This window comes from Podarcis raffonei, chromosome 17 (assembly GCF_027172205.1).
Source record: "Podarcis raffonei isolate rPodRaf1 chromosome 17, rPodRaf1.pri, whole genome shotgun sequence".
Classification (NCBI taxonomy): Eukaryota; Metazoa; Chordata; class Lepidosauria; order Squamata; family Lacertidae; genus Podarcis; species Podarcis raffonei.
Window position 1 is genome coordinate 41,082,833 of NC_070618.1, and position 21,633 is coordinate 41,104,465.

The window sequence follows — 21,633 nt, forward strand, 5'->3', positions numbered from 1 at the left end:
TAGAAATGTCTTTCTGCCACTTCTTGAAACAGTCCATCTTGTCCACAATTTGCAATGTTTGAAACAAAAACAACATTCTAGGCAATACATTCATCTTTATAGCTGCAATTCGACCCAACAAGGAAAGCTTCAAATTTGACCAAATTTCTAAATCTTTTTTCACTTCTGTCAGGGAACTGCCATCGGAGAAACAGGAGGTGAAAGGGCTCACAGAGGCTGAGAGAGACTTATCAGCTGAGGAGGGAACCAGCAGGGGGAGAGGAGGAGCTCCAAGGGAAAGTGAGTCGGAGGGAGGGCTCAGAGACACTTCCAGCGAAAATAGTGGGGAGGTTTCAGGACCTCCCATAGGGACACCCACTCCTCGCCGGAAACTGTCACGCCGAGAGTCCAGAAGACGCATTTCCGTTAAGGAACTTTTATGCTGGAAGAAGTTCCGTAAACGGCCACTGTCTGATTCTACAAGCGACTGACGGAGCCATGCTTAAGGAGCTCCGTCACAGACAGAGGTTTGTGGACTTAGCCAAACTCTGAGGGACTAGGACTTTATGCACAAGCAGCTCATCATCCCATCTCAACTTCCATCCAACATTTTTCATAGTTCTCTTTAAACAAATTCCCATTTTTAGCTGTCATGTTAATCCCCAGGTATTTCACTTTCTTAACCACAGTTAAACCTGTTTCACTCTGAAACTTCTCTCTTTCAGTCAATGTTAAGTTTTTCTCAAAAACCTTAGTTTTTGACTTGTTCAATTTGAATCCTGCCACCTGACCAAATTCTTGAATTAGTTCTAAAACTCTTTTAGTACTAGATTCTGGCTCTTGTAACGTCAAAACTAGGTCATCTGCAAATGCTCTCAGTTTATACTGTTTAGCTCCGACCTGTATACCTTTAACCAACCGGTCCCTTCTAAACATGTTCAGCAGGACCTCCAGGACCGATATAAAAAGCAATGGGGAAATTGGGCACCCTTGTCGTGTCCCTTTTTCTATCTTAAATTGTTCCGTAACCACATTATTTACAATTAATTTAGCATTTTGTTCAGAGTATATTGCACCTATACCATTCTCAAAGCCTTGGCCTACCCCCATACCCTGTAAGTTCTTTTTCATAAAACTCCAAGAGATATTGTCAAAAGCTTTCTCCGCATCCACAAATATCAGAACTGCTTTAGTGTTTATATTCACTTCTAGCTTTTCCAAAATGTCAATTATGTTCCTCAAATTATCAGATAGATGTCTTCCCGGTAGAAAGCCTGCTTGGTCCTTATGAATCTCCTCAATCAATACTTTTTTCAGTCTCTTAGCCAAAATATCAGCAAAAATTTTGTAATCCACATTTAATAAGGATATGGGACGGTAGTTCTTAAGTTGTGTCTTTTCAGTTTCCGTTTTCGGTATAAGTGTAATATACGCCTCTTTCCACGATTTTGGTGCTCTTTTCCCTTCCAAAATTTCTTTACAGACTTCCTTCAAAGGTTGTAATAACCACTCTTTCAAAGATCTGTAATATCTGGAAGTCAGCCCATCCGGTCCTGGAGACTTGCCTAATTGCATATTTTGAATGGCACCTTCTATCTCCTGGTCAGATATTTTGCAATTCAACATTAGTTTGCTTTCTTGTGAAATTTTTTGTAATCCATTTGTTTTCAAAAAGCGTTCAATGTCCATTTCATTCTGTGGCCCTTGTGCATATAATTGTTTGAAGTATTTCTGGAAGCAATTTCTAATCTCAGTTGGATTGTGTATATCTTTTCCTTCTACTTCCAAATTTGTGATGGTATTTAGTTTTTGTCTTTTTTTCAATTGCCAAGCCAGTAGTTTCCCACATTTATTCGCTGATTCAAATGTCTTCTGTCTCATTTGTTTAATTTTCCATTCTATTTCCTGATTCATCAATTCCATATATTGTACTTGATATAATTTTATTTCTCTCAAAATCTCCTGCGACTTTGGCTTTACTCTCAGTTTTTTCTCCCCTTCTTTTATTTTCTCCAAAATTTTATCTTTTTTCTCATTTCGACTTCTCTTTTTTATTGCGTTCTGTTGTATCAAGAACCCTCTCATCACAGCTTTACTTGCATCCCAGATTACTCTTTTTTCAACATTAGTAGTCATATTTATTTCAAAATAGTCTCTCAAAATTTTTTGGGCCTTTTTGTATACTTCTTCATCTCTAAATATGGTGTCATTCATCCTCCATCTAAAGGAGCCGGGTGTTGTTTGCTTCATCTCCATCTTTACAGCGTTATGGTCTGAGCAAGTTTTAGGGCAGATTTCCACTTTCTTTATCTTTGGTGCCATTCCTCTAGTAATCCAAATTTGGTCAATTCTAGTCCATGTCATCTTAGCTTCAGAGAAGAAAGTTTCCTCTCTCCCCAGGGGGTTCTTAGTTCTCCAAATGTCAATCAAGTCCATATTGTCAGTCAATTCAAAGAAAGTTTTTGGTAGTCTACCATCTTTGATGACTACCTGTTTTTGTGCCTTGTCCATGTTTGTAGATACAACTCCATTCATATCCCCCATCAATATTATATTATAGTCCATATAGTCCAAAAGAGTCTCATGCAACTTCTTAAAAAATTCAGATTTCCCCTCGTTCGGTGCATACACCCCTACAATCAAAAATTTCTCTCCTTGAAATTGAATTTCGATTGCCAAATATCTTCCTTGTTCATCTTTAAAAATTAATTTCGGTGAAAATTTCTCCTTTGCATATATCACCATTTCTCTCTTTTTGACCTTATCAGACGAAATAAATTCTTGTCCCAATCTCTTATTAATAAGTATTTTCCTGTGTAGCCTCATTACATGTGTTTCCTGTAAACAAATCAAGTCCAATTGTTCTTTTCTTAATATATGAAAAACACCTTTTCTCTTTCGAGGGGAGTTAAGTCCATTACAATTCCAACTTAGAAGTTGCAGAGCCATGGTGAGTTACTTAGTTTTCCCTCCAACTGCACCGAGTTGTTGTTCTTCTTCTGTCGGTGGTGTGTCTTTCCCTGGGCCAAGGAGTCCAAATGATAAGTTTGCTATGTCTAAAATTCCTTTTCCTGATGCGATTGGCTCCTCACCAGATTCCACTTCCTTCTGTAGATCCTCCTCGTGGTCTTTCAAGAACTTGTCTTTATCATTCACTGTCCTTATTCTTATTTTTCTTCCTTTGTATTTGAAGGATAGACCTTGGGGGGATTCCCACCTGAAGAGTATTCTGTTTCTTCTCAATAGAACAACAAGATCTCTGTAGTAGGCCCTTACATCCAAAATATATTTGGGTATATCCTTAAAGATCTCCATGAATGAATCTTCAATTTCCAGAGTTCTTTGATAGTGCAGATTCAAGATTTTGTCTCTTTCTTCTTTTGTTCTTAAGGTAATCAAACAGTCTCTTGCTTTGTTCTTTCTTTGTCTTTTACCAAGCCTAAATGCACTCACTATCTTGAATTCTTCCTTCCCCAGGTCCTGTTGCCAAAAATCTGTAAATTCCTTTGTAAGGAAGTCCGCCAGGTTGTCTTTCTCGCTTTCAGGTACTGCTCTGATTCTTAAATTTCTCTCCTTTCCTTGTAATTCAATCATAGACAGTGTTAGGTCATGATCCTCTAGTTTCTTATATACCGGTGGCATCTTCTCTTGAGCAGCGGTTGCAATTTCCTTAGCTTCCTCTGCTATCTTTCGAGTCGAGGCCGATTCCTCCAATAGTTTTTCAATGGACTGTGTGTTAGAATTCACCTTCTTTCCCAGTTCATTAATACTTGTAGTGTTCAAGTCAATTTTTGCTGAGGCCTCAGCTACTTGTTTATTTGTCTCTGCAACCTGTTTGGCTAAGTTTTCCAAAGATGCATTAATTTTGCCGAGTGCCTGAGCCAATAAATCTTCAGATGACATAGCTTTTGGTTTTGCTTGCGAAGCAGCAGTTCCTACTGTGCCTGCTGCTCCGGATGTTGAAGCCCTTCTCTGATGTGTAATATCAGTCTTGTATTGTCTACCGGACCTGGTAGTTTTTTCCTGTGCCAGCTCTATCTTCCCTTTCTCATTTGCCATAACACTCTCATGCAAAAACCAAGGTCAGTCTCACGCCTGGTAGATTTGTTTTGAAGAGGAATTTTCCAAGCTTGTTACTTAGTGGCTTAGTTGTTGTTGCAACATAGTCTCCTCTAGGGGGACACACTTCCAACTTCACTTTGCAACTTTTAAAACAAATATGGTCCTTATAGGTCCCCAGTACCCTTAAAAGCCACAAATTCAGTGTCCTTAAAAGTTACTTTTTAGTCAAAAGCAGTTCCAGAAACACTGTATCTTTCACAGAGTTGTATCAAAAATCTTTACCTTTAACGTGCTGGCAATTCTTCCCAATTAGGCTTTCCCTATCATAGGCACTCCGTTCACAGATTTCAGAGGCAGCAGATGTAACTTTACTTCCCTCCTTCCTTGCAGGTAAATACCTCTCAAATTTCTCCCCTCTGCTCCTGCAGGCAGGGGGGGATCGCTTTTTTGGTGTTGGATTTTAGACCTTTAAAAAGATGTCTTTCAAAGTTACAGCTTTAGAGTCTCTTTGCTTTGATCTGCTTACAAGCCGGAAAGGTAGACTTCCTGTTTTTACCTTTCCCGTTTCGGTGCCAAATTTTTTAAAAAAGTTTTTCCTTGAATTAATTGACTTAATCCTACTCACGAGTAGTTGCTTTAGAGTCCAATTGCCAGGAAGAAATCAGCGCTCTCCGACGATGGCCATGCGGCTTCACTCCACGGAAGCGGTAGACGGCTCTCAGCTCCACGCCGCTCACCCCTGTTCCGCTCCGCAGCCTTTAAAAAGGCTCCTTCGCAGTGGGGGGGGGGCCGCAAATGGAGCCCACCGAGCCTCCAAGTTCCCAGGCTTCACTGCCTGCGATTTCTTCGGGTCCCCGCTTTGCCGGAGCGGCAAGACCCTGTCCTGTGGAGCCGATTCCCTCCGGAGCTCAGAGGGAATCCGCCATTCGTCGCCAATTCTTCCATTTAAAAAAAGCTGTGGTATGCATTACTTTTTAAAAATAGCCTGGTTTTAAAATGAAATCTGAACACAAACATGTTAAAGTCTACACCTACAGTTTTTTACAGCTGGATTGTAATCATCCATCAAAGACACTGTGTTCCCACGATACATGGAGAGGGGTAGCTAATGCCACTGGGCTCAAACTAACACAATGAATGTCAAAAGGGACCAATGTCAGGTTCTGCACTTAGGCAGGAAGAACCAGATGCACAAATATAGGATAGGGGACATCTGGCTTACTAGCATACATGTGAAAAGGATCTAGGGGTCTTGGCGGACCACAAGCTTAACACGAGTCAGCTGTGTGATACAGCAACAAAAAAAGGTAATGCTATTCTTAGCTGCATCAACATAAGTCTAGTGTACAGATCAAGGGAAGTAATTCCTTCTGCATTGGTCAGATCACATATGGAGCCAAGTGTCCAGTTCTGGGCACCACAGTTTAAGAAGGACAGGCTGGAACATGTGCAGAGGAGGGCGACCAAGATGTTCAAGGATCTAAAAACTAAGCCTTATGAGGAGTGCTTGAAGGAGCTGGGTATGTTTAGCCCAGAAAAGAGGAGACTGAAGACAGCCATATTCCAATATCTCAAGGGCATGCTTCTTTTCTCCTGTTCTGGCGGGTAGGACTTGAGCCAATGGCTTCAAGTTATAAGGCGGTTCAGACTAAACATTAGGAAGAAGAGTAAGAGTCGTTTGACAGTGGATTCCCATGAGAGGTGGTGGACTCTCCTTCCCTGGAGGTTCTTAAGCAGAGGTGGGATGGCCATCTGTCATGGAGGCTTTAGCTGAGATTCCTGCATTGCAGGCGGTTGGACTCGATGACTTTCAGGGTCCCTTCCAGCTCTATAATTATATGAAAGTAAAAAATAATAAAGCATGAGGAAAAACATCTGAGCCTAAGCATTTTTAGTGACACAGTAAGTCATGCACTGTGTTTATTTACCGTGGGTGACATTTCCTGGATCTCGGCATTCATGATGAATTGCCAGATCCTGAGTCAGTAGGAGCAAAGGTGGTGTTGGTAACCTAGCAGATACCTGTATTGGGTGACTTCATTGAATCAGTCCAGCCTGGAAGCAAGGGGTCCATAAGACCGAGGTAGTGTGTGGAATAAGAAAACTTCCTCCCCAGAAAAAGCTCAGTTGTTGCAAATGGAAACAGTATAGAATCATAGAATCATAGAGTTGGAAGAGACCACAAGGGCCATCGAGTCCAACCCCCTGCCAAGCAGGAAACACCATCAGAGCACTCCTGACATATGGTTGTCAAGCCTCTGCTTAAAGACCTCCAAAGAAGGAGACTCCACCACACTCCTTGGCAGCAAATTCCACTGTCGAACAGCTCTTACTGTCAGGAAGTTCTTCCTAATGTTTAGGTGGAATCTTCTTTCCTGCAGTTTGGATCCATTGCTCCGTGTCCGCTTCTCTGGAGCAGCAGAAAACAACCTTTCTCCCTCCTCTATGTGACGTCCTTTTATATATTTGAACATGGCTATCATACCACCCCTTAACCTCCTTTTCTCCAGGCTAAACATGCCCAGCTCCCTTAGCCGTTCCTCATAAGGCATCGTTTCCAGGCCTTTGACCATTTTGGTTGCCCTCCTCTGGACACGTTCCAGTTTGTCCTTCTTGAACTGTGGTGCCCAGAACTGGACACAGTACTCCAGGTGAGGTCTGACCAGAGCAGAATACAGTGGCACTATTACTTCCCTTGATCTAGATGCTATACTCCTATTGATGCAGCCCAGAATTGCATTGGCTTTTTTAGCTGCCGCGTCACACTGTTGGCTCATGTCAAGTTTGTGGTCAACCAAGACTCCTAGATCCTTTTCACATGTACTGCTCTCAAGCCAAGTGTCACCCATCTTGTATTTGTGCCTCTCAATTTTTTTGCCCAAGTGCAATACTTTACATTTTTCCCTGTTAAAATTCATCTTGTTTGTTTTGGCCCAGTTCTCCAATCTGTCAATGTCGTTTTGAAGTGTGATCCTGTCCTCTGGGGTGTTAGCCACCCCTCCCAGTTTGGTGTCATCTGCAAATTTGATCAGGATGCCCTTGAGTCCATCATCCAAGTTGAATAAGATGTTGAATAAGACCGGGCCCAAGACAGAACCCTGTGGCACCCCACTAGTCACTCTTCTCCAGGATGAAGAGGAACCATTGATGAGCACCCTTTGGGTTCGGTCAGTCAGCCAGTTACAAATCCACTGAGTGGTAGCAAAGTCAAGACCGCATTTTACCAGCTTCTTTACAAGAATATCATGGGGCACCTTGTCAAATGCCTTGCTGAAATCAAGGTAGGCTACATCCACTGTGTTCCCTTCATCTACCAGGCTTGTAATTCTGTATTCTTGGAATTATTGTAATTCCAACATGATAAGGAATTTTGTGACAAGGATAAAGGACGCTTACGGCGATTGGCTGAGGTGCCCTAATATCTCAGACAAATAGGCGCCCCTGCCGTATCAGACCAAAGGTCGGCAGCATCTGATTTACCCCAGTGGCCAACCCAACTCCTCCGGGAAGCCTGCAAGACAGCATGAAGTCAAAATACCACGGCTGTTCCTTCGGAACTGGCGTTGTGCTATTCTGCCCCAGAACCTGGGGGTAGGATAAGGCGTCCCCTTGAATTCACCTAATCCCCTTTTAAAGCCATCACTACATCATGTGGCAGCAAATTCCACATCTTAATTATGTATTGTACTGAGTAAAAACAGATTTTACTTTGTCTCTCTTGAATCTCTTGCCCAATTTCACTGGAGGACCCCAAGTGCTAGTATTTGGAGAGATGGAGAAAATGTCTTTTTCCATACAATACACAATGTTATAAACCTCCACAAGTACTTCCTTACTCACCCTTTTTCTTATCTAAAAAGCCCCAAATGGTTTAGCACACTCATTTTGTTTTCTGCATCTCTTCCAGGTGTGCAATATCCTTTAGAATGCTACAAGCTGGGAAACAGAACTGTATACAGGATTCCAAGAGTGGCTGCAACATGGATTTGCATGGGGACATTACCGAAGTGGGAGTTTTATTTTCTGCCCCTTTACTAATCATCTCTAGCATGGAATTTGCCTTTTTCACAGCTGCTGCAGACTGGGCTGACATTTCCAAGTGTCTCTGGCTGCCATCTTCTGAGTTTCTCAAATCCTAGAGAGAGGTAGATCAGGCAGTAAGGCCTAGAAAAGGAAAAGTAGGAAAGGGAGGGCAGAGAAGAGCTGTGCCCCCAGCCAGGCTATGCAGACATGCACAGGACCAGAGTTCAAATATTGATTTGAAATACATAGCCAAATAATTGACTAGTCCTCATCAGAAGCAAAAACTCATCAACAGCTACTATTCTCCCATAGGCCTTCTTGCCACATTCTGATCTGAATGCAAGCCTTTAATCATGAGAACCATGCAGTCATGATCTGGCTTATTAGGGCACACAATTCTCAAGCCCCTTTTGAGTTTATTTTGATCAAAAAAAGCATATATCCCACTACAAAAACCAAGACTTAAAAATCATATTGTAAAATCACAGTAACATTTTTCTTAAAATATTGGAGTCTTCAGACTGATGCAAATGTGTTGCTGTTGCATCATGTGATTTTGCTGCACTGCTGTGGGTACAGCAATTTCACCCTGGTTTTGATAAAGCTGCTACAGACCAAGCCTGGACAAAGACTCAGAGTGTGAAGCCTGGACATAGGAGGAGGAAGAACTCTCAGAACTTCCCACAGCCACCCCAAAGGTTAGCTACTGAAAAGAGGTGCTGGGCCTCAAAGCAGCCTGAAGATGATGCCCTCGGACTTGGGAGCATGGCTATGTTGCTGTGGCACTCTGCACACGCTTGGTTTGACACTCTATTTATTACTTCAAATGGTGTATGGGGATTGAACCATGATGGCTCTGCAAGCAGGTCTGAGCCAGAGTCCTTTCCCCCAACCCCAGTGCGCAATGCAAGCGCTGAGAGGCATTTGCTTCCTTCACACCCATTCCTTTGAACCACGAAAGAAAGTCGAGCCAGCCAAGAACCAAATTCACTTGGTTGCTGGAGCCACAAACGCCTTTTCTGTACTTTTTATGTATAGGACCCAGGTTCCCATTAGTCAAGGTTCCATCCTTTCATATTCAGGCATACATGGATTTGTCACTGCTGTCACCTCCCAGCCCAGGGACCTCCAGCTCAGGCAAAACCCCTCAGCTGAAGCACAGAAACCACAGCACCCCAAGCAGCAAGCCAGGTCTTCTCATAGCCTTCTAACTAAAAGCTAGGACGGCTGAGAGGGCAGAGGTAGTAAATGCACTTACTGGCAGGGCTGATGGACAAGCAAGGGTGAATCCCCAGGAATTCCCTGGCTGCCAGTAAAGGGCCCCCCTCCAGCCCCCACCCTTGCCTTAAAGGAGCAGTCGCAAGGAGGAAAAGAATCCTGCTGCAATGAGAGGTTCCATGCGGCACGCAAAGGACGGTACTCATCCTTCTATGAATATGCGTGGGAATAACTTGGCCAACTAAGAGGCAGAGATGCAGCCCTGCAGAGTCCCGGGCACACAGCCCAACATTGGCTGGACACTGGGGTGAACGGCTGTGTGCGGAAGAGAAGGCGAGGAGCCCTAGCCTCTCCACCCATTTAAAGGCCCTGTGGTTCTGTTAGGGCACGGCTAGTGATGTTAAATTCTCTATTATTATTTTTAAATGATATTTTATTAAAGTTTCAAAAGAAGTTACAAAGGTGATAAGAAAATAGAAAAAAGAAAACAAAAAATACAAAATACAGAATAGAAAAAAGGAAACAATTAAAAATAGATCCATCTTTCAATGTCTTGCCTTTCATTTACTTGTTTCCCTGACCTCCTCACACCTCCCTTTTTTGTATTCCATGTATGAAATTCACGGCATGTAATGCCCTAAGAGAGAATATTATGAAAATGATATACAGGTGGTACATGACACCAGTCAAGCTTGCAAAATCTATCATTTGCCCGATAATAAATGTTATAGTTAAAGTTAAACCATTCTAAGGTGATGGCACCAGTAATTATCATGTTAAGGTTTGGTAAAAGGAAACTCTAAAGTTAAATCATATTTTATTCTTCCAACAGAACATGTACATGTTATAGGACAAGTCAAAAAATACAATTGGCATGTTAAGGTTTGATACAAGTAAATTCAGTAATACGCTATCTTGTGCTTCTAATAGCTCTAACAATTAATAACTGTTTTGGTGACTAAAACACAGCTTGATAAACAAAACCATATGCATACATATAAAAAAGAAGCCATTAACATTAAATATATTATCATTATATGATAATATATTTCAGAATGTCAATCTCTGGTAAATGGCACCTTGTACCATTGAATGGCACTGCAAAAACCAGTTACTGGCAGTAAATAAAAATATGGAAATGTCAACTGTTTAAATCAAGGGCGCCTCAAATGCTCTTTCGCATAATAGGTACTTTAAGCGTATAAAGCATTAAAACTACTTTCTGGGGGGGAAATCACACTGTATGGCCAAAGGGTACAGAATTGGTAAGAATAAGGGCACACCAAAATAGAAACAAAAGGCTATTACATATAATTGAAATACATACAAATTCATATGTTCATCAAAGTAAATGAATAGCATTTTTAAAACTAAAAAAAAAGTGTTTTCTGTAGCTCACATTTCAGAACTGCCAATGGTGAATGACACAATGTCCAGTAATGTAACTGGATCAAAAAAAATCATGATTCATTACTTACACTGGCAATATCACAGTTTGACTTATTATTTACTAGATTTTTTTAATGTGGGTTATAAAACTGGTTCTTACATTAGAATTTACAGTTTGTGGAGAATATTCTCCGGAGAATTTTCTCACCTCACATCACTAGGCATGGCTTCCCTCTCATTTTAGGGAGCACCAAGGACCCTTTGAGATTTATCCTGGGACCATGTACAGGCTCAGCAAAAAAGAGTTCAGGTTTCTAGGCAACACTGATTTTAATCTGCTTGGGAAATGTGCTTTTTGGATGGACCACAGAACTGAAAACATTGGGGCAGATACACATATGCAGCTGCCCAATACTATGCAAAGGGCTTTTTTTCAGCTGGAGCTTACCGAAGCTCAGGCCTAGCACCTGTCAGGTGGGCACCATGGCCGTTCTAGGAGAACGAGGGAGGAGCTCATGGTGGGCTCCAGAACCTCTTTTTCTAGAAAAATAGCACTGCTGCATCAGACTATTGGTCCATATGGTGCAGTATTATCTATTCTGATTGGCTGCAGCTCTCCAGGGTTTCAGCCGGGGTTTTTTCTCCCAATCCTGCCATGAGATACCAGGGTTTATTATTATTTATTCCATTCACGTCCCATCCTTCCTCCTGAAGGAGCCCAGGGAAGCAAACATATCAATAATAAAATCATTTTTAAAACTCTAAAATAGTTATCTCAGGATTGCCAGGAACAGCCTCTTTCAGGCATCAAAAACCTAGGTAAACAGGAATGTTAAAAAAAAATTCTCTTGAAGGTCAGTAATGAAAGAGACAGACACCTCACCAGAGAGGGCATTCCACAAATGGAGTCACCACCAGGAAGGCCCTGTCACAGGTCATCACTGACCCGGCAGCTGCTAGTGGTAGCACCAGCAACAAGGCCTCACTTGCCAGTTGTGGGGTCCAAGAAGACCAAGACTGGGGAAGGTGCTCTTTTAGGACGGAACAGAGAACCTTCTGAATGTGAAACATGTGATACAACACTGAGCTTTCCGCAGCCCCCCTACAATGATTATTATTTTAAGACATGTCTATTCCACCTTTCAGCCAAGTTGGGTTTCCAAAATGGTTCAGTTAGCATCCAAGCAAAGGGATACGAGGGACATCCTGGCTTGTGGAGCAGTCCCTGACTGCCCCTGGCTGTGGGCACTAAGAGTGCAGCCTCTTCCAGCCAGAGGGGGCAGCAAACGGAGGTGCAGCTGTGTTCAGGGCTTGACAGATGGCAGAAGATGCCAACCCACAGAAACAGCCCTTCTGGTGATCTGCACAGCCTAAGAGAAATGGCTCAACATTCTGGTAGAACTGGAAAAATTTCAGGCACCTAATAATCCAGGAACATCCTGGAAATGAGATACGGATGCCTAGGAATTTCTCTTTTACGTCTTAAAATATGCAAAAGAAGGAAACAAAGTCATCTAGCGGCACTTTTTATATTCAATATTTATTATTCAAAACCAGCTCCTGATGACCCATCCTCTTCTCCCAAATACTCTTTTGCAATCTATCTTGAGCAAAAAAAACCAGAACCCATGGAAAAGTTGCACAAATTGGGGCTCACTTCACAGCTTCCTTTTCTATGGGATAAAGCAAGCATTCTTCTCACTCCAGATACCAAGGGCACCAGGGGACAGTTTAGCCTCCACCCCCAAGAGAACATACAACCCCCCTCCACTTAAGTGAAAGACTTCCACTTCCTTGTATAAGAAAAATGAAAGGACAGCACTTGGAGACTTAACATTGGGGGGGGGTGTGCAGATACAGAGATCTCACAGGCACTGGCGGAGGAAGAGGAGTGCGGGGGGGAGCACACCGCCCCCCGGCAGCGCAATCCCAGTGGCGTGCCATCACGGCTGTGCCCCCACCCGCACTGGGCACCATGCCCCCATAGGCGGTGTGCCACAACCCCGGGACGCCAGCCCTGCCTGCTCCCCGCCCCCTGCCAGAGCATGAAGCTCCACCACTGAACACAGGGGTGAGAAGTGCCCCTCCTCAAGGCATATTCACCAGCACACACACACAAAACAGGGCTGGTTTTTCTCCTATGAGGGGAGCGTTGACTTAAAGCTAAAGTTGTATTCGTGGGGGGAAAATAAACCTGGCTGTCTGGCTGTCTCCATCTATAATAATATGCGTACACACACCTCTTTCTCTCTCTCTCTCTCCCTCTCTCTCTCTCTCTCTCTCTCTCTCTCTCTCTCTCACACACACACACACACACACACACTCACACACAAAGAGAGCTTTTCATTCACCAGATAGAATACCAATTAATTCAAGATTGTGGGTTACTGACAACTTCTATAGTATTCTTTAGTGTGAAAAGCATGGTATTTATTTCATCCTCACACAAAAAAACCAGCAAGGTTTTGCATTATATTTCCCAATCTACAAAAAAAAGTAGGACGAAGACTACCAGGGGTCACCCAGAATTCATATGTCTCCTTCAAACCTGTGGCCATATATTTTGTTGAAGTAGTGAGGGTGAGCTTTTATGTAACCAGCTACTCTCCAAACTGCATGTTTTGCCTTTCATGTTTATTTAGAAAATAATAAAAATATTTTTAAAAAGTAGAAGCCAGACCGAGAGGCAGCATCCAAACTGTAAATGGAGGAGCCTAGATTTGAACTTGGGTTTCTTGTTTATTAATTCCTACAATCTGTGTGCCACTTAATCCCAATTGCCTCTAAGCAGCGTACAGGAAATGCAATACAGTAAGATGGAAAAGGAGGTAAAGCTACAAAATCAGAATTCAATGAAAAAGCCTACTGCAATAAAAAAAAGTATTCGTTCAACAGGGAGGGGGCTTGTGTGACCTCCAGTGGAGGGAGCCCCGCAAAACTGGGTGCAGAATACTGCATGCATGGCTCCTTGTGGATCTGAGTCATTCATCCAAGCCATGGGGGCCACTAACCGTACGGCCTCAGTGATGGAGCAGGCAGCCCCTGACGTATCCTAGCATTCCCCAGGGCACATAAAAGGAATATCCAGTATTTTTATGGGGTGGGGGAAGTGAAAAGTTGGTGGGGATTTTCACTCCCAACCAGTATTTTTCTAGCAGTGGTGGCCCCTTGTCACCAGCTGAGGCTTCCTCTCCTCCCCTTTATTTCTGCTTCCCCATATGCCTGCACTGGGTGAACCCATGTTACTGACCAGATGGTGATTCAGGGAGTGAGTCAAAGATTGCCACCCCTTGCCGGCATGAGGAATCCTCATTCGCCTCACCCTGGATTAAGGGATCATATGCACAATTGCTAGATTCTCTCTGGAAGGTAGGGCTCACGATGCCATAGAGGGAAGACGTTGTTCCACTTACAAGCGTAGGAAGAACTCAGCTTCTACTGAGCCAGACTGCTGGTCTATCCAGCTCCGTTGTTTCTACACAGACTGGCAGCTCCTCTCCAGGATTTCAGGCAGAGGTCTCTTCCAGCCCACCTGGAGATGCCAGAGACTGAACCCAGGATCTTCTGCATGCCAAGCAGATGTTCTGCCACTCAGCTTCAGGGACACTTTCCAAGGAGAGACTAAGGCTGAAGGTCAGGACCCCCCAAATCCCCCTGAAGTGGAATAGCAGGTCTAATCCCCACCCAGCACTCCTTCTTCCCCACTCCCAGCCTTTCTGCCTCAGAGTTAGCAAGAGAGGAGCCACGTTGCTTTCCATGACCACAGAAAGAAAGAGAGCAACTTGCAAGTGACACAAGGAAGGTAAACTGGAGGGGGGGCACTCCAAATGGTCCCTTTCCCAGGCCCCAAAAGGGAAGCTGCAGAAAGAAAACTAAAGTATCCATTAGCCTCTGCTGTACCCAAATAGCAAGATGACAGCCAGAACCCAGCACTTGTGACTGATTTGCTTACGGAAGAGCCATGTACAAAGCACCCCATGTACATCCTGGAATGCTTGGCTCTTGCAGGCAGCAGCTGCTGTCTCAGCTTGAGATAAGCACCTCTAAATACTGGTAGTGAGATTGGGCTCCAGAGACCAGCTTGTGCTCTGGAGATTGGCAGTGATCTCTGGATCACTCCCACCCCTTCCTGTCCTCCAGCCCACAGAGAGAGGGAAAGGATTAAGAGTCAGAGGTTTCTTTGATGTTGCCCTCGGGTGCTGAAGAAGCAATCCACTTTTCATATTCCGTTTTAGAGCAGGAGCTTGCCTCTTCAACAGTGCCAAACTTTAAAGACACCCCAACCCTCTTAGCCCTCATTGCTGAATGCACGTCTCATCCTGTGGAGCCTGTGTTGGAGCATGTGTGCCTACAGCTCAGCACCAGATCCCCAGTCAACTCTGGGGAAGGGTCTTCTCATATCTGGGCAAGATGGAGGCAAGACAGCATATGAAGGCATCTCAGGGTCCCTCAGCCCTAACAGAGGGACAGGATAGAACTTCATGGGGATGGAGGCTTTTACGCAGCTGAAGCCAGGAGGAAGGCATCTGTTAGGATATTCTCCTATCAAGGCTCAGCAGATGACTCAATGAGGACTTGAATTAGAAAGGCTCCACCATGGATGGGCCACTCATCCTTGGGGTCAGCTGCCTGGGCTGCACAGGTCTTAGTTAAGCTTCAATACATCTGCATCCCAAGCCCATGAAGAGACATGGCACAAAGAATTGGCCTGTGAAATAGCTCTCCTTTTTTATTTTGGTTCTCTTGGCTGCTTTGGCAATGTGGGGCTATTGGTCTATCCTTGTCAAGACTCAGATGGCTCTAAGCACGCCTTCCAGTTGTCAAGACTTTTGTTTAAAGAAACAACCATGAAATGAATCAGCACTGTTGAAATATCTGGTAGTTTGAGCAATTGGTCACCCATCTCTAAATCTAGAAAGCTTCTGAATAACTCAGCCAGGGTAAATAACAATCTAAGTAGTAACATCACTGTCAGAACTTGCAGCATGGCACTGGAAGAGTCTCAGAAGATAAACTTTGGTTTTTAGGTAGCCCTGGTGCCTTTGGTAACTAGACCCTCTCAGGGACATGAAGATGTCTGCTCATGTTCAGTATGGATGGAGCAATCACTTGCCCCAAGGACTCTATTTCACTCTGACAAAAAATAGACCGCTCTATCACTGTATCTTGAGTCTGTATTCCTAGATCCTATGCAAGACAATGGCCAGCATTTTCACTGATGTATTATCAATTAAGACGGGGGCGGGGGGGACAGGACATGTGGCCTTTCAAATGTTGATGGATTCCCATCAGCCCCAAGCAGAGTGGGCAATGGGCAATGATGGGAGTTACAGTCCACTCCAGCAATACCTGGAAGGCCACCAGGTCCCCATGCCTGTAGGACATGGGTAGGAACACTAAGGCCCGGGGGCCGGATGCGGCCCAGTCGCCTTCTAAATCTGGCCCGCAGACGGTCCGGGTATCAGCATGTTTTTAAATGAGTAGAATGTGTGCTTTTATTTAAAATGCATCTCCGGGTTATTTGTGGGGCACAGGAATTCATCCATTCCCCCTCCCCCCAAAAAAATAATCCGGCCCCCCACAAGGTCTGAGGGACAGTGGACCGGCCCCCTGCTGAAAAGCTTTGCTGACCCCTGTTGTAAGATGTCATTCATTTTATGTCTCCAAGGAGCTGTGTTAGAAACACAGAAATATAAGCTAATTTCCAAAAGGCACCTTGAACATGGGTTATGGTCGCCACAATGGAATGTCTATGTGCCCTTTTTTGCAGTGGGGTTATGTTGTTGTTGTTGTTGTTGTTGTTGTTGTTGTTAAGCTGTTAAGAGGCATTCAACCCTGCTCAGACTTCCAACCTGAGATCCCCTCAGAGGAGAGCAAGAGGAACAGGAACTACCAGCAGATCTGCACCTTACCAGTAACCCTGAAGAACCAGTGGATCTGGATATCCCTGCCCTTGGACTGGAGGTCCGCTCACCAGCTGCCTTGGTTTCTCCCCTTCATTTTCCCAAGAGCCACAGCAGCAAAGACAGCGAGTCAGGAAAGAGAGCCTTTTGGGCTGAACTCTGTACTGTGTGACCAGCAGTGGCATACAGACAAGTGATCTTGGTGATGGCTCTTCAACTGGATACCTGCCTTTCGATGTGACTGAAGCCCAAGCCTGTCTAGTTTCTGCAAGAAGTGCAGAGCTCTTCTCATAGCAGATGTTTAGTAGTCGGCATAAAGCGATGGCATCTTTAAAAACAACAGGGCATTGCTCATATCAAGCATGTGTGATTTAACAGTTTTAATGCACCCCGAGCACATGGACAAAGTAAGGTGGAAGCTGCACCAAGATAAAATTTATTGAGTCTTCTCCTCCTATCTGCTTTCTGGTCAAAGGACAGATCAGAGAACGCAAACTACTCATGCACACAAGCCAGATCTGGTCTCCAGAGACCCAATTTTAATCCTTGGTCTTGCTTTTTAAGTCTGTTAACCGCTCCACTTCTAACAAAAAGCAAGAAAGAGTCCCCACCTGTATTATATTTATTTCACTATTACATTGCCAGCTCATGCTCATTCTGGGATGGCAACAGAGGACAGGATAAGTTTCTTGAAGGGATCATGCAAGATGCATATTCATTCCACAGTTTCTCTTCCTCCATCCCCAGTCAAAAATCAAGGACATACCTGAAAGGCTCCCTCCTTCCTGACAAACCTTCCTGGGTGTCAAGCTCAGCAGAGCTGGCAGTTCTACCACCCTTTCTCTGTGGCAGCCCCTAAGGTATGGCATTCCCTCCCCACAGAGGTCCACTGGGTGCCTTCACTGTATAGTTTGCATCCTATGCTGAAGAAGCGCCTCTTTACCCTCTCCTTGGACGTGTGTGATATAGATTTTCAGGACTCACCCTCCTATGATTATTATTTGTTTTAAACTCTTTTGAATATTATTTTTAAGTTACTGCAACCCACCCTGGGATCAAATAGTGAAGGGTGGGTCAGAAACCAAATAAATAAAAAGAAACTAATAATGTCACCCCTGTGTCTGGGAAGTGATGTCAAGCATACTGCAGCATCTGACGACCTATGTCCAGAGAATATAGGGAGCCCCTGCTCTCAATAATGCATCAGATGGCTTCCAAGCTGGGGCCATATTCATTTTGTGCCATGTAGGGCCCCAAATCCCCTATTACTCCAAAATAAACACTGCAATGGCAAAAGGATCATGTGGCTTTGAAGAGCAAAGAGCAGTCATGGGGAAACAAAAGTCAGTATATGCAACAAAGATTTTCTTAAAATCAGGACTGTTTGGGCTCAAAAGAAAGGTAAGATTATTCATCACAATTCTGTGCCAAGAAAAACCAGCATGTGGTATGGAAATTAAGCCACTTTGCCTATAGTTTATAATTTAACATAATTTATTCTCCTAGCCAGGGGGTGGGTCAAGAAGCTACATAAGGACACTGAAACTCCTCCTTCCCAGGCCCATCTTCCCTATTTGGAGATTTTATTTATTATTACATTGTTCAAGCCTTTTTTTTTCAGACAGTGGGACCCAAAATGGGGGCAGACTAATGAAAGCTGAAACTACCAGGATCCTAAGCTTAGTGTTTGTGTGAGCTTGTGGGATACCCAGGGCCCCTTCCTGGACACAGAAAGGGAAGCCAGGAAGATCAAGAGCCAAAACAGCCCAGAATGTGCTTCACAACTGTACAGACTACAGCACAATCCTAACCAAGTTTACTCAGATGTAAGTCCCAATTAGTTTAATACTGCTTACTGTCAAGTATGTGCATACAAGGACTGCAGCCTTACAGTGCAATCCTATACACATCTACTCAGATGTAAGCAACATTAACTTCAGTAGGACATGCTCCCAAGTAAATGTGTATAGGACTGCAGTTTAGTGACCGTGACCACCACATGACACTCACAATGCAGTCGAAGAATAGCAAGGGGGTTCTAATTCTTATGAACGGCAGGGGTTCTAATCTAGGTTAGCAACTGAGGGCGTGCTACCAGGCCAGGGGGTGGAAAGATTACTCCAGGTTTGTTAACACAGAGTACAATCTGATAGGCAATACAAGTTTAAAAGTTCAAAATCCACTCACTAGGTAGCCTTGGGAAAGAGACTTATTTATTCACCATCCACACAGTGGGGAAATTCTCAAAAGATCACTGCAGAGGTGAATGAGAAACATCATCACACACTGAGACCCCCCGGGTGTAGGGCAGTATATAATTCTAATAATAATAATAATAATAATAATAATAATTTTAGAGCTACAGAAATAGCATAACATGATGAGCCAGGATATTAAATATTGGATATGGGAATGCAAGAGCCAGGACAAAACCCACACTCAACTGTGAAGTTCACCAAGTTGCCTTGCATTCAGCAGAGCCCAGACCATTGTCCTTGCTGGCAAAGGCAGATGGGAGTTGAAATCCAAAATATCTGGAGGGCAACAAATATTCACATTGGAGAAGACTCATCTTATGAACAAATCAGAAGAGAATAATAAAATACTCTGGTGCACAGAGCTACAGAAGTAACAATTTCTTTTCTCTGTGGCTTTCTTGTTTGTCTCTTCCTCTGAAATATACAAGTTGCCTTGCCTCTCTGCTTTTGGGGGCACATTTTGGGCACTTCACCTGATCTCTGCCTGTGCTGTATTGTGATCTGTCTTGTATGGGTTCAGTTGGGGTTGGAAGTAGGTTTGTCCTGACTGGGGGCAAGGGGAGGGACTAAATGGCTGATTCTATTTTCAGTGGGTTCAGCAGTGAGGCAAACCAAGCTAAACAGCAACTATACCTGAAAGACCAGATAAGAGCCATCTAAAGAATGGAGAATCTTTTTTCCAGTGGGTTAGGATCTAAGAAGACATCCAAAAAATGTAAAAACTCAGAGGGAGGGAGAAAAAAACTAGCATCCTTTCACCAGTTGCAGCCACTCTGCTTTTCTTCCTTCTCCAAACCAGCTCAGCAGCTAAGATGTTGTCATTGCAGCTCTCACTGCAGAACCCTGCGCGAGACCTGGCACCAGTGCCAACTCCACGGAGTGCCAAAAGCTGGTCACCAGGCCCAAGTTGGCAGGGAAATAAAAAAGGAGCAGTAGAAAGGAGCACCTTAGCATGGATGCAAGCACCCATGTGTTTGGGGGAAGGTGGGTGTTCCCAATAAGTATGCCTGACACACACCTTCCTCAGAAGAGAGCAGGCAAAAGGTTGGCAAGCAAATCCGCACAAGCCACCAAGCACAGTAGCTGCTAAGCTGTCAGCTCCAGCCGAGCACAGCAGAGGGTCAGGAAGGGAATGGCAGCCTTCTGGGGAACTCCTGGTTACAAGCATGGAGGCAAACGGAAAGGGGGGGAAACGAGAAAACCAGCCCCCCTCCCAGGGGCCTCTGCACCAAACATCTCCAGGGCTAATACTGCCAGCAGCTGCCCCCAAAGCCAATCCCTTCCAGATAAGCCTGATCCCTGCCAACCTCACAGCTTCATCACAGGACCCATTTGCCTACCAGTGCATCATTAGTCGCACACAGACGCAGCGTAGCGTGAAGTGGGGAGGAGATGGAAGCGCCCCCCATGACATCATCAGGCTCACGAAGAGGTCGGTCTTCAAGAAGAAGGTGAGCAAAGGAACTTCCTCCCACCAGGAGCAGCTGGAATTCCTGAACAGAGAGCTAAGAATCCCCTACGGAGACTCCCTGTGGTTTCTCCTCCTGCAGTCTCTCTTCTGCACCCCATTTCCTAGCCGTGGTGCCCTGAGAACATGCTGAATCCGGGAGCATCCCCCATCCACCTCTTAAAGGCCAGGAGGGGAACACCACCTGCCCTCCAATTTGGACGTGAGGGGGTGTGGGAAGGAGAAGAGGAAAACTTGGTCACTTGCACAAAGAAATGGCTCAAGCCAAGTAGCAGAGAAGCAACAAATCCTACAAGAGATACGCCTCCTTACATTTCCAGGTCCACAGTCAGAGTGAGGGAAGCAATTGCAAGCCAAGGGAATCTAGTGACAAGAGTCAACGTGAAAGCAAAGATCACCCAGCAAGTCCAAACAGAAAGAAACCACTCGTCCCTGAATAATGAGCCATGAGGCAAACGAGAAGCGCCTCCTCAGAGTCCCTCCAAAGGTCCTTGCGAGGTCAGAGCCAGGCAGAAGCCTTGGGCCAGAAGGAAGACCAGACCGGGGTGGGGAGCCTCCAGGGCACGAGGAGTGGTAGGATTCAGTAGAGGAAAAGACTGCAACACCAACGGGGAAGGAAGGTGCAGATGCTCAGAACTTCAGAACAATCCCCCTCCACTCCCTGATTTAAGCAGCAAGGAGTTTAGCCCAGTGGCAGAAGGGGCGAACCTCCCAGCTGAAGAGTATGGATCTCTGGGGGAAGATTAAGAAGGCGCCCCTAATTCATGCATCTCCCTGAAGTCCGACGGGGAAAGGATCTGCTCCAACCCTACTGAGGAGGGGCTAAGAAATACTGGGCGCAGTACTCGCTGGGGGGTGTAAGGAGAGAATTCAAGGAGATCAATGTGAAGTCTGATGGCAGAGATCGGCATCAGGGATTAAAGAAGCCGAACAGATCTATTGGGGGTGCGGGGCGGAACTAATGCCAGAGGAAAATTACACGAGAGGTCAGAGCAGATCTCCTGCGTGACCAGAAAGGGCCGAATTGCTTGAAAGCGAGCGCTCCTATCCCAAGGCAGCAGAGCTGGTCCCTCGGGAGACAGATTCCTAACAAGGGGTCAAAGGTCACGCTGGTGCCCCCCCCCCCGTCCGACCCGCGTTTCTTACCTTGGCGGCGGCTACTGCGGTGGCGAGTCCCAGTAGTCCTCGGCCATGGCCGCCGGCCCGGGCCGCTTCTGGACTGGGCACCCCTCAGCCGCCCATGGCCGCCCCCCTCCCCGAGCCCGGGATCGCGCGGCTCCGCCCTCCCAGCTGCGCAGAACCACCCCCGGCCCGGCCGCCTCCCGCCCTGCGA

General features: G+C 45.0%; 1 protein-coding gene across 8 annotated transcripts in view; it reads right to left on the reverse strand.

Moving 5' to 3' along the window:
* CDK16 (cyclin dependent kinase 16) overlaps window positions 1-21,601 on the reverse strand; it is a 59,289-nt gene extending 37,688 nt beyond the window's left edge. For 3 of the 8 annotated variants that reach the window (XM_053371381.1, XM_053371379.1, XM_053371380.1), the window contains exon 1: window positions 21,447-21,600. The gene's annotated coding sequence lies outside the window, so the exon portion shown is untranslated. Of the gene's footprint in view, window positions 1-4,141; window positions 4,150-21,446 lie in introns of those variants that run through there. The other 5 variants (XM_053371383.1, XM_053371384.1, XM_053371378.1 and 2 more) reach the window with 4 other exon arrangements.
* Between the last annotated feature and the right edge of the window lie 32 nt (window positions 21,602-21,633).